At 43.5% G+C, this 11,646-nt stretch overlaps 1 long non-coding RNA gene across 1 annotated transcript; it reads right to left on the bottom strand.

The window, feature by feature from the left end:
- Window positions 1–250: 250 nt before the first annotated feature.
- LOC122761364 lies at window positions 251–4,926 on the bottom strand. Its single transcript, XR_006358547.1, has 3 exons — window positions 4,586–4,926; window positions 1,129–1,246; window positions 251–648 (listed from the first exon to the last, which is right to left on the bottom strand). It is a non-coding gene; the product is annotated as an uncharacterized LOC122761364 (long non-coding RNA).
- Window positions 4,927–11,646: the final 6,720 nt, after the last annotated feature.

Raw genomic sequence — 11,646 nt, 5'->3', positions numbered from 1 at the left:
TAAAACACAACACTTACTAAAACAATAACACATTAACCAAAAACACAACACTAAAACACATTAACTAAAACACAACACTAACTAAAACACAACACTAACTAAATCACAACACTAACTAAAACACAACACTAACTAAAACACATTAACTAAAACACAACACTAACTTAAACACAGCACTAACTAAAACACATTTACTAAAACACAACATTAACTAAAACACAGCACTAACTAAAACACATTAACTAAAACACAACACTAACTAAAACACAACAACAAAGAATTTGTGCATGTAAAACCAACAGCAACGAGCAGGAAGAAGCGACTTCAACAATTGGAGGGAAGCATTTAACCTCAGCGCACTCTAAGGAGAAGAATTGTGTTTCATTTCTCACACCGTCTGACTTTCATCTTCACATATGCAGTGGCTGCACACCTCGACTGCAGAGACACAGCTTATAAGTTTAGTCCAACATGCATTAACTGCAGCTGACAACAACAGCAACAGTCAGGAAGTCAGCCGAAACAATGACATTGCTGAGAGCGTCTTTATTGAACCCCTCAGTGGGAATTCTGTATCGTCAGTGAAGGCATCAGTGTAAACACGAGCAGTATCAAGCATTGTCGCTCCACTGTATGGCTTTGCTTGTCCTGTGGGCAGTGAAAGTTTCAAACTTTCAAATTAGGCATCATACAAATAAACAAATACATTATAATATAATGATGAGGAAATATTTGTTTTCGATAAAGTGATGTAGTTGTAATAAAAACCACACTTAAAAATCCTTCAACTATAATTTTGCTGAAAAAGAAAATATAAATATATGAAGAAGTTAATAAACAACAAAGACAAATATCTTGCTTGTTTCATTGGCTAAAACTTTACAATTGAACTGCTTAAGAGGGTTCTATATGTTTTTTAACTGTTTCTCTCGTGCACAGCGGCTTAATTTCTTTGAATATTTTAAACGTTATATCGTTAACAAGAAAAATTCAGATTGATCTGGAAAAAAGTCACAATAATAGTATTAAAATGTGAATAACACAGATAAGTTTTAGGAATTAAGTTTATAGGCTAAAGGTTATCATAAAATGCAGACAGAAACATTCTGTGTGTGTGTGTGTGGTCACCTGGAGTACAGCACAGAGAATGTGTAGTCAGGACTTGCTTTGGTAGTCCAGGTGAGGATGGTCTTAAAGTCCAATGAAAACCAGCGAACGTTCTCTGCTTTTGGAACCAAGTGCTTCTCTGTGGATGAAACGGTCAGATGATGTTCAACCTTCCAGCTTTAGCTTTTCAGTGAGTGAATGGAATGTACAAATCCCATTTCCACAATAGTTGAGACACATCCTAAAAGTCACTTTATTTACCTTTATTTCACCGATCAAACTACAAACCAAACAAATACATAAAAAAAAAAAAATTATGTGATGCTTGAAACGCACTCAGAATAAGTTAGGACTGAAAAACAGTTACAAAGAGTAATGTTGTTCTGCAAGTAGCAGGTTAACCAGTAACATGTTCCCAACTAACCATAACCCTGTTATGAGTGTACAGGCATCAAATTCTAAAGTTGTTAATATAACAAAACTAGAATAAAGCTTGTCATTTATTTTATTATAGCAAGGGCCTTCAGTGCATTCATTTCAATTAATTAATTACAAAAACAAAAAAAGAACATGTTAACGCATTCAATCATGTTTCATTTTTCACTCCAGATACTAAATACCACACAGACACAGTGACACGCCAATGGTGTCTTTGATCTTCAGCAGAGAGTGGACACAAGTGTCTTTGATCTTCAGCAGAGAGTGGACACAAGTGTCTTTGATCTTCAGCAGAGAGTGGACACAAGTGTCTTTGGTCTTCAGTAGACAGTGGACACAAGTGTCTTTGGTCTTCAGTAGACAGGTGGAACCGCCTCTGGTCTTAGAAGTGGACTCAAGTGTCTGTGATCTTCAGCAGAGAGTGGACACAAGTGTCTTCAGCAGAAATCTCTTCAGCAGAGAGTGGACACAAGTCTTCAGAGCAGTGGACACAAGTGTCTTTGGTCTTCATAGTGACACAAGTTGGACACAAGTGTCTTGGTCTTCAGTAGACAGTGGACACAGGTGGACTCAAGTGTCTTTGGTCTTCAGTAGACAGTGGACACAAAGTCAGTTTGGTCTTCAGTAGACAGTGGACACAAGTGTCTTTGGTCTCAGTAGAGAGGACACACATTTGGTCTTCAGTAGAGAGTGGACACAAGTGTCTTCGGTTCAATAGAGAAGACACAAGTGTGTTGGTCTTCAGTAGACAGTGGACACAAGTGAACACAGTGGTACAATCGAGAGTGACTCAAGTGTCTTCAGTAGACAGTGGACATGGTCTCAGTAGAGAGTGGACTCAAGTGTTTGGTGTAGACAGTGGACACAAGGACACAGTGACACAAGTGTCTTTGGTCTTCAATAGACAGTGACAAGTGTCTTCGGTCTTTCAAGAGAGACACAAGTGTCTTTGGTCTTCAGTAGACAGTGGATACAAGTGTCATTGGTCTTCAGTAGGAGGACACAATTGTCTTTGGTCTTGTAGACAGACACAAGTGTCTTTGGTCTTCAGAGAGTGGACACAAGTGTCTCGGTTCAATAGAGAGAAGACACAAGTCTTGGTCTTCAGTAGACAGTGGATTTGTCTTTGGTCTTGTAGAGAGTGGACACAATTGTCTTGGTCAGCAGACAGTGACACAAGTGTCTTTGGTCTTCAGTAGACAGTGGACACAAGTGTGGTCAGTTGGACGTCTCTGGTCTTAGGTGGACCACACAAGTGTCTTTGGTCTACAGTGTCTTGACAGTGGGTCTTTGGTCTTCAGTAGACAGTGGACACAAGTGTCTTTAGTCTTCAGTAGACAGTGGACACAAGTGTCTTTGGTCTTCAGTGAAGTGGACACAAGAGAGAGTGGACACATATTTGGTCTCAGTAGAGAGTGGACACAAGTGTCTTTGGTCTTCAGTAGACAGTGGACACAAGTGTCTTGGTAGAGAGAAGACACAAGTGTGAGTCTCAGACAGACAAGTGTTCGGTCTTCAGTAGAGAGTGGACACAAGTGTCTTTGGTCTTCAGTAGGACACAATTGTCTTCGTCTAGAGTGGACTCAAGTGTCTTTGGTCTTCAGTAGAGAGTGGACACAATTGTCTTTGGTCTTCAGTAGACAGTGGACACAAGTGTCTTTGGTCTTCAGTAGAGAGTGGACACAAATGTCTTTGGTCTTCAGTAGAGTGGACACAAGTCATTAATTAGATTTAAAAAAAAGTAATCCCATCACTGCTTATAACATATACAACAATTTAAATTTGTATTGCATTTTTAGAAAGTGTCTTTTCTGAAAATTTGATTGCTTCATTGGTTCATAAGATATTGCAAACAGAATACCGTGTAATGCTAAAATACTATCACAGCAAAAAGCTGTCAAAGGAAATGAATAACGTTACAGATTACCAGGAAGGTAAGTGTTATACTAGCATACAGTTTATTGTCAGAAAACCATTAACATTTTTAATGGGAATTACAGGAATAAATTATGTTCTATTTCTTCCAGTGGAGCATTTGGTAACAGCCACACCCTTTTTCTTCTTCTACTCTTAATAAAAATAGGGATCATCCTGTGGCACAATGCTGTGGTGCTTCATCCTGGTTTTCTGCCGTCATAGTTTCCAAAGGATCTAAAGAATTCAGCATTAACGCGTACATTTTAATACACTGATGTAAGAGGTCTACTGGCTTCAAATTAAATCAGCTGTCTGGGGAAGAACAATCTAGACTGAGTATGTTGATACTTCATTTCTCCTTCCAGTCTAACTTGTTAAACATATGACGTGTTTCCACTGGTGCGACTCGCCTCGGCACGGCACGGTTATTTTGTGTTTCCAATGGCACTCTTTTTTAGTACCTGCTCTTGCGAGGTTCCAAGCGAGTTGAGATACTATGCGTGACATTGCCAGACTGCCGGGCACTGATTAGTCAGAGTGCCATCACACGAAGAGGCGAGCAAGACATCCGACACAAGAATCAAGCCGAACAATGGATCAGTAAGACTTAGCAATCCTAAAAACCTGGGTTAATCTCCACTAACTACTGTCAGGAAAATGTCTAAAATCTCAGTATTTAACAGCTAGCGAGCAGCATCACAAACCCTGTCGCTGTATTTCAGTCCAGTGACTGTGTCAGACAGAGTCGGTGCTCCGGTCATGGAGGAAGTACTGAACAAATAGTTTTGATGAACTGATTCTAATGATTCAGTTACACGGAAAACAACTGCTTTATAAGTCCCGGTCACTCGTTTGAGTGTCGCGTGTAAGACTAAGTCCACGTTTGGTAGGTACTCTTTTGTAGTGGAAAACCAACCTAAACCGTGTCGTGCCGAGACAATTTGAGGCGAGGGGAGCTGGGATCTATAAACACAAGCAACAGTATTTATAAGACACCTCAATCAATGGTCCTTTGATCAGGACAGAGGTAATGTGAGTTTTCTTTTAAAATCTACAATAAACTCGGCACAATCACTCTACCTCTCTCTATCCATCTTAGAATGTCAGAATGTTGTGGTTTTACCTGCAGTAGTGATCATCCAAGCGTTCAGACAGATTTCCAGATAGAGCACAGTTTTCAGAGAAGCCATGTTCATTGAACACTAAACGTTTTTTTTTTTGCTTCCTCAATCAAAATATAGGACTCCAGAAAAAAGTGTCCACCGTTGTACTGCAGTCAGTGAATCAGGAGTTGCTCAGACTGAGTGTTCGGGAGCAGGGGGAATGTTATGCCTGTTGACCCCTCCCACATGGCTCCCTGCTGAAGGGGTATTGTGTCATCGTGTGTTCAGTTTGAATTTCTCCTGAATAATGACGTGAATGTCCACTGGCTGGCGGACCACACCTCGTTAAAAAGGTGGACAGTGTTGCTCTGTGACTGGAGAGTGTGCACTCCCACAGTAACGTGAATGAGTATTATTAGTTACACCCACCCTGACAAGAACCAAGTGGTACGTACCTCCTTGAATGAGGGAGAGTCTCAGTAACCTTATACAGTGCAACACTGGAGACTGGTTTTCAGCAGCTGTTCACAATTTTGCCAGTTAAAAATGTTGGGTAAACCTCAAGGAGACACAAGGAATAAGGAGAGAAACACAGTGGAGCCACATAATCTGCTGTGAGACGGTAGTGAAGTGTGGTTGTATGAGGTACAGACACACAGTACAGTCACCCCCTCAAACTGATGCAAAAAAAACTGCAATAGAGTCTCTGTCTGTTTAAATCTAAGGTTATGTCAGGCAAATGTTTGCAGCTTTATTTCAACACCAGCCTTTTCTGACTGGAAATTGAAGCTGCTCACTCTCCCACACCAAAGTCCATAGAAAAAACAACCTTTAAAGCTCACAGGTGCTGATCTACTGCTGTTTGTTTGTAAAGTGAATGTCACGTAAGGATTTCAAATGTCAAAAGTCACAATATACAACAATTGTCCATATTAGTGGGGGGCAGCAGTACGTCAACAAGTGGACTTTGGTTTGAGGTGTGAGTGGTTTAGACTTTTGTTATGTGGCCAAAATCAGTTTCCTCTTTTTCAGCACTCACTACAGCTACACACACATGCTGTCAATACACACAACCACACTTCAAAAAATAAAAATGGATAGGATTAGCTTAAGCAACACTTTCAGTTGACGTGCTGTTCAAGCATGTTTAGCTTCCAACGTTGTCCAAGTTAACATAACATTCAGCTCTTTCACACTCTGTTTCTCTAAATGAACAAACTTAACATTTAATGTTACCTTCTCTCTGTATTCTGTTTGATCCCCCATGGGAAAGGGGAGCTTGGAGTCAAGCCAAGGAATGTGGGGCCTAAGAAGTGCAGCTGAAGCACAGTGTGTTTGGGATTCTTGTGGGAATTTATGAAGCTTGTTATTTCGTCTGTTTAGGGCATGTGGGTGAGTCAGAGTGCTGCAGCGAACATGTGGCTCCTAAGTATTCACATATTGTATAATTGAAGAAATGTGTGGGAACACTGCAGGAATATGTGTCATTTATGGGAAACCGTCTCACTGACACATGACTCTTCAGCACACTAAAAAAGATGCATCACTCACTCTGTGCCCACAAATGACATTAGTTTACATCCTGTCTGTAAACTAAGTTTAACTTCAGGTGTAGTTCAGGTTATCTGAAGTGTTGTGTGAGGTACTGACACATACAGTATCAACCTGGGAACCAGACACTGAGAGGGAAAATCACATACATTTTATTAGCCTCACCTAATACAACCTACACCTGTTTAAGTCTGCGACATATTAAGAGGAAGTTTGCCGCCTTTTCCATTAGCAAATATTAAGATGGAGCAAAAATGAAGCTGGAGCAAGAGGTAATGTGATCGTTATGATTATTATTTAATTTAATATATATTAAATATATATTATATATTAATTTAATATAAATTCTTAGTGAGTGGCCTACATAAAACTAATTTAAAGTCACAGCACACACATTTTTTAGGATTACTTGTTGAATTGTGTTGTTTCGGGGAGAACACAGCTGTTTTTGATCATTAAAACAAAGAACACACACAAGAGCACTCCAAAGATGTCTCTATGTTGTAGCTCCTAGATCTTAACAGGGTTTATTATACAATGACTAAATTGACCCTGAGAGAGTATCCTATAAAACAGTTCTGTGCTGTTTCCCACGTGTTGCCCTGTGGGATTAGAGTGGTGCCAAAGACCTCCCTGCTACATTAGGTAAAATGCATTCCTGAGACAGCAAATCTGGATAAAAAGACTGATTTCATATTTGTACAGAATCCCCTCCCACAATTTAAACTGCAATGCCAGTTTCCTGGAAATGTGCTGTGTTAGAGGTGCTCAGAAATATAATACCTGACTCAGTCTTGTTTTGGAATCCTTTGTTTGAGAAATCACAGTACATGTACTCATGACACAGTTTTAATTACTTGTATGCTGAGTACTTTTCAAGGTTGGTATGTATGTGACTGAGGAGGCAGATGTGGTGTATATATACAGACCATTTACAAACACAAAAGCTCTCTCTCTCTCTCTCTCTCTCTCTCTCTCTCACACACACACACACACACACGCATGCATGCACAGAAACACACACAGACACGCACTAGCAAACAAACAAATCATCTGCTCCATTCTCTTATGTCCTTCTCTACTTGTTATTATTTTAAACCTTGTAACCTTACAAAATAGATCTGTGAGTGTTTGTGGAAGAGGGTAAGAGAGTAATAAGAAACATGAGCTGTCATGACTGCATCAGACAAACATGACCCCAGTCCAGCCCGAGCCCACATTCTCATGGAAATGACACTGCTCCCAGCTGTGCTTGTTCTCCAAGTGCACAGACAGACAGACAGACAGACAGACAGACAGATAGACAGATAGATAGATAGACAGACAGATAGATAGATAAAAATTTCTCCTTAATACAACTTTAATTTGATGTCTTGGTATTCATTCTCTGAGTGCCCGTCTAGTTAGATATTAGTTGATAATAGTCCATTATGAGTTTTGACAATGAAACACTTTACCAGCATTAGGTGCCTAAGGAAGCTATAGTTGGAAAGTAATATTATAATAACTAATAAGTACAAGTTGTGTATTTAAATTCTTTAGATGTTTGAAGATTGTCAGGAGGAGCATGTGAATGCATTTGTCTGCAGACATTACACCAGCCCCTCAGCAGGAAAAACTCTGGTTCATCCAGCATGGGTGAGTCTCATACACATGCATGTGTGGCGACACGAGGTATGGGGAAATGCCTTTCTAAGGCAGCATTGATAAATTGAATTTTTGCCAGACAACGCCACCCTGGGAATTTTCAACAATAACTAATAACAAAAGAGACAGACAGTGAGTGGCACACAGAGCGGTGAACAGCGCACAGCCAGCAGCAACACCCAAGTGGACCTTTATGAAACAACAACATTAGCACTGGATGGGCGACATACGTGAGCCCACCTGTAACCACACGGACGCGGAAATGGAGGAAGCACAGGAGCGACGCGACCCAGCCTCCAGCAAGCAAAAGGCTGACAGGTGCTTTACGCCCGCCTTTATATGGCTGTCTCCCACCGTGATTGGGTGGAACTGTAGCACAGAATCTGCCCCCATCAATTGAATTGTCGTCCCGACAATGGAATAACCAACAACAAACTAGGCTCAGCTCCAAGGCCTAAATATTGCAGCAACTGCATTAGAAATGGGAACAGAGGGATTAACACTTCCTTGTCCAGCACCCCCCCGCAGAGGTGGTGGACATTGGAGTGGTGACCTGCAGTTAACCGTGCTGTTTGCCGGACAGCATCTTCAGCAACAGGGAAGGAAGAAGTATCTGCCACTACAGGAGCAGGGACCACTAAGGAAGATGGCACCGAGGCTGGGTCAGATGGTGGAACCAGCGATCTAGGGGTGGTTTGGGTCACAGCTTCGGCCTGGAAGGAAGTGGGCAACGGGTTCTCAGGCCTCACTACCAGCCAATCACCATCACATGACACCTCATCCTCTGACTGAGATTGCTCAGGAGGAGGTGGAGAGGAAACAGCAGCACCACTGGGAGAATCTACCCCTACCACAACCTTCAACAAAGAACGATGGACCTGCCTGGCTCGGGCTGGATCATCCCTAGGGGCAATGGTCTCATGACGTGATACATAACCGAGGCCCACGATCCTGGATCTTTTGGCGCCCCCATACACCAAGGTCTCGCAACCATACCAACTGGCCCTCCTCCAGGGGGACATCACAGACATGTTGGTCATGGTTTTTGTTACGGCACTCTGCAGCAGCCTTCAATCGGTCACAAGCTCCCTCAAAATCCATCTGTAAGTGGGCTTGGTGCTCCTGAACCAATTCGTGGACATAGCCACCGACCGGCTCCTGACCCTGACTAAAAGGAAGTCAAAAAAAGGGGACTCACCAGTTGCCTGATGCGGGGTGGTGTTATAATGCTTATGGGACACAGGCAATGTACGCAGCAGATCGTGAAGTGTTCTATTGAAGCGCTCACATTGCCCATTCCCTGAAGGATGGTATGGTGTGGTTTGAGACTTCTCTATCCCGTACAAAACACATAACTGCCGAATGAGAGAACCTTCAAAACTTCGTCCCTAATCAATGTATCCGGGCTGTGACACCAAATTTTGAGAACCACTCAGTAACCAAAACCCGAGCTACAGTGGTAGCTCGCTGATCACAGGTAGGTACAGCCCACGTGTACTTACTGAAGACATCAGTCATTATAAGGACGTCTTCGCAAAACACTCTACAAAGCGGCAGTTGTAGCTGGCGAAACCAAAGAAGGAACGCAGCTCTGAGAGAGTGGCAGGAGAGGGCCAGCTAGCGACAGCCTTGACCTTACTGGGGTCTGTGGAGACACCTTTGTCTGAAATGACATGACCCAGGTAACTCACTTCCTGCTGGAAGAAGGCACACTTACTGAGTTTCACCTTTAGCCTTTCGTGCTGCAAACGCCCCAGCACCACACCCAACCTCTCCAGATGTTGCTCAATGGTAGAGGAGAAAACCACTATGTCATCGAGATACAACAGCAAGGATTGGCACTGCTGGTCGCCAAAAATCCACTGCATCAATCGCTGGAAGGTGCTGGGAGCATTGCAAAGACCAAAGGGCATGCGGTTCCACTCAAACAGGCCAAAGGGGGTACAAAAGGCTGTTTTGGAACGATCGGCCTCTGCCACAGGGACCTGATTGTACCCACTAGCCAGGTCCATGGTGAAAAACCAACGGGCGCCGGTTAGGGCATCTAAGGACTCGTCGATGCGGGGCAATGTAAAGGCATCCTTCCTGGTTTTACCATTCAGGAGCCTGTAATCCACACACAGTAATCCACACATACAAAGACTACCGTCCTTCTTCTTGACCAGCACAATTGGAGAGGCATATGGGCTGCTGCTCTCCCTAATGACCTGAGCCCCCAGTAGTTGATTAATGTGATCTTTAACACCCTCATACTCAGCTGGAGGAATTCGGCGATACCGTTGCCGCACAGGGACATCACAGGGACTCACAGGGACACAGGGCTCCCACCTGATCGCCTCACTCCTAGCCTCCAGTAAGGTAGCAGTAGGCTGCCTGCGCACAAACTGCTTCAGCTCGCGACGAAGTGACATCCAGCACATGCTCCACAAACTGGTCCCGTAACAAAACCTCTGCATTGGGTATGCCACTGGGTGCACGCTGCTTCACAGAGGTCATGAGGCTCATCAATGCAAGGGAAAAATCTAATAGAGTCTCTCCCTGGTGCTGCCGTCGGGAGAAAAATGCCTCTTGTAGAGCTACATATGACTCTGCACACCCATAAAGCTCTTCTAACACTGCGATTGAACAATTCAAACAACAATTGAAATGCAACCCATAATAACTCAAAAATGAACACAAAACTAACAGAATAATTGTATTTATGGGTTACAACAAAACAAATTACAAACGAAATTAAAGAAATTACCACAGAAGAACAAAATCAAAGAAGGCAAAGAAGTGAAGAAACAGAGCAGAAGCAAAGCAGCATCGGTTCTACGGGCGGATTAGCCGGTGCTGCGCCGCTACAGTCAGTCATCCTCCGATAGAGCAAACAAACAATGAGCAACTTAAGAATGGCTGGAGGTGGAAACTAAGACCACTGCACTACATACCGGTCAGGCGATCCCGGCCAACACAGCGTGGAACAGAGGGATCAACGCTCCCCGAGAGCGACCAGCGGCAGACAGTGAGTGGCACACAGAGCGGTGAACAGCGCGCAGCCAGCAGCAACACCCAAGTGGACCTTTGTGAAACAATAACATTAGCACTGGATGGGCGACATACGTGAGCCCACCTGTAACCAATCACACGGAGGTGGAAATGGAGGAAGCACAGGAGCGACGCGACCCAGCCTCCAGCAACCAAAAGGTTGACAGGTGCTTTACGCCCGCCTTTATATGGTCTCCCACCGTGATTGGGTGGAACTGTAGCACATCTGACAGTTACCAGGACAACGAACTACATATTGCCACACATGCTCAAGCCAGATTCCACCTCCTCTTTTGGTGGAAGCCCACCCTGACTTTTTTAATCATAGTTAGGACATAACATGAACATAAAAAAATGCATTGGTCTCAAGGGCTCGGTCTGAAATTACAAAGACTTTGACTTTGAAGGAACAAGTCCGAGACGAGTCAGAGAAAGCAGAAATCAGTCTCGAGACTGGACTCGAGACAGCCAGTGGATGTGGAGTGGCAACATGACACTGTAGAATCTACAGAAAGTGCTTGGCAATGCCTGTGAGGCTGCAGCATATATGTCCAACTGTGGTACGCTGTTCAGGGCTGCCCACTATGTGGAGACGCCCCTGGTAGAGCCTTATATGCATGGGTAATTGTGTCAACAATCCAATAAGACACTGGGTGGGAGCTGTGGCACCAATGCTGTAAGGGCCCTGACAGGGCATAGCAACCCCAAACTCTTGCCATCCTCCGATGAGGGAACAAATGAAGCCAGTTGAATAGGCTGGTTAAGGTGCCAGCCAACTCTGCGCCTCCTTGATGGCTAGTATGATACACGGTCAAATAGGCCCCCAAATGAGAACATGTCTCCCCTCTACATG

The sequence above is a fragment of the Solea senegalensis genome, unplaced genomic scaffold, assembly GCF_019176455.1.
Source record: "Solea senegalensis isolate Sse05_10M unplaced genomic scaffold, IFAPA_SoseM_1 scf7180000014677, whole genome shotgun sequence".
NCBI lineage: Eukaryota > Metazoa > Chordata > Actinopteri > Pleuronectiformes > Soleidae > Solea > Solea senegalensis.
The sequence above is the reverse complement of the archived record's forward strand: the minus strand, read 5'-3'. Positions and strand labels throughout refer to the sequence as shown.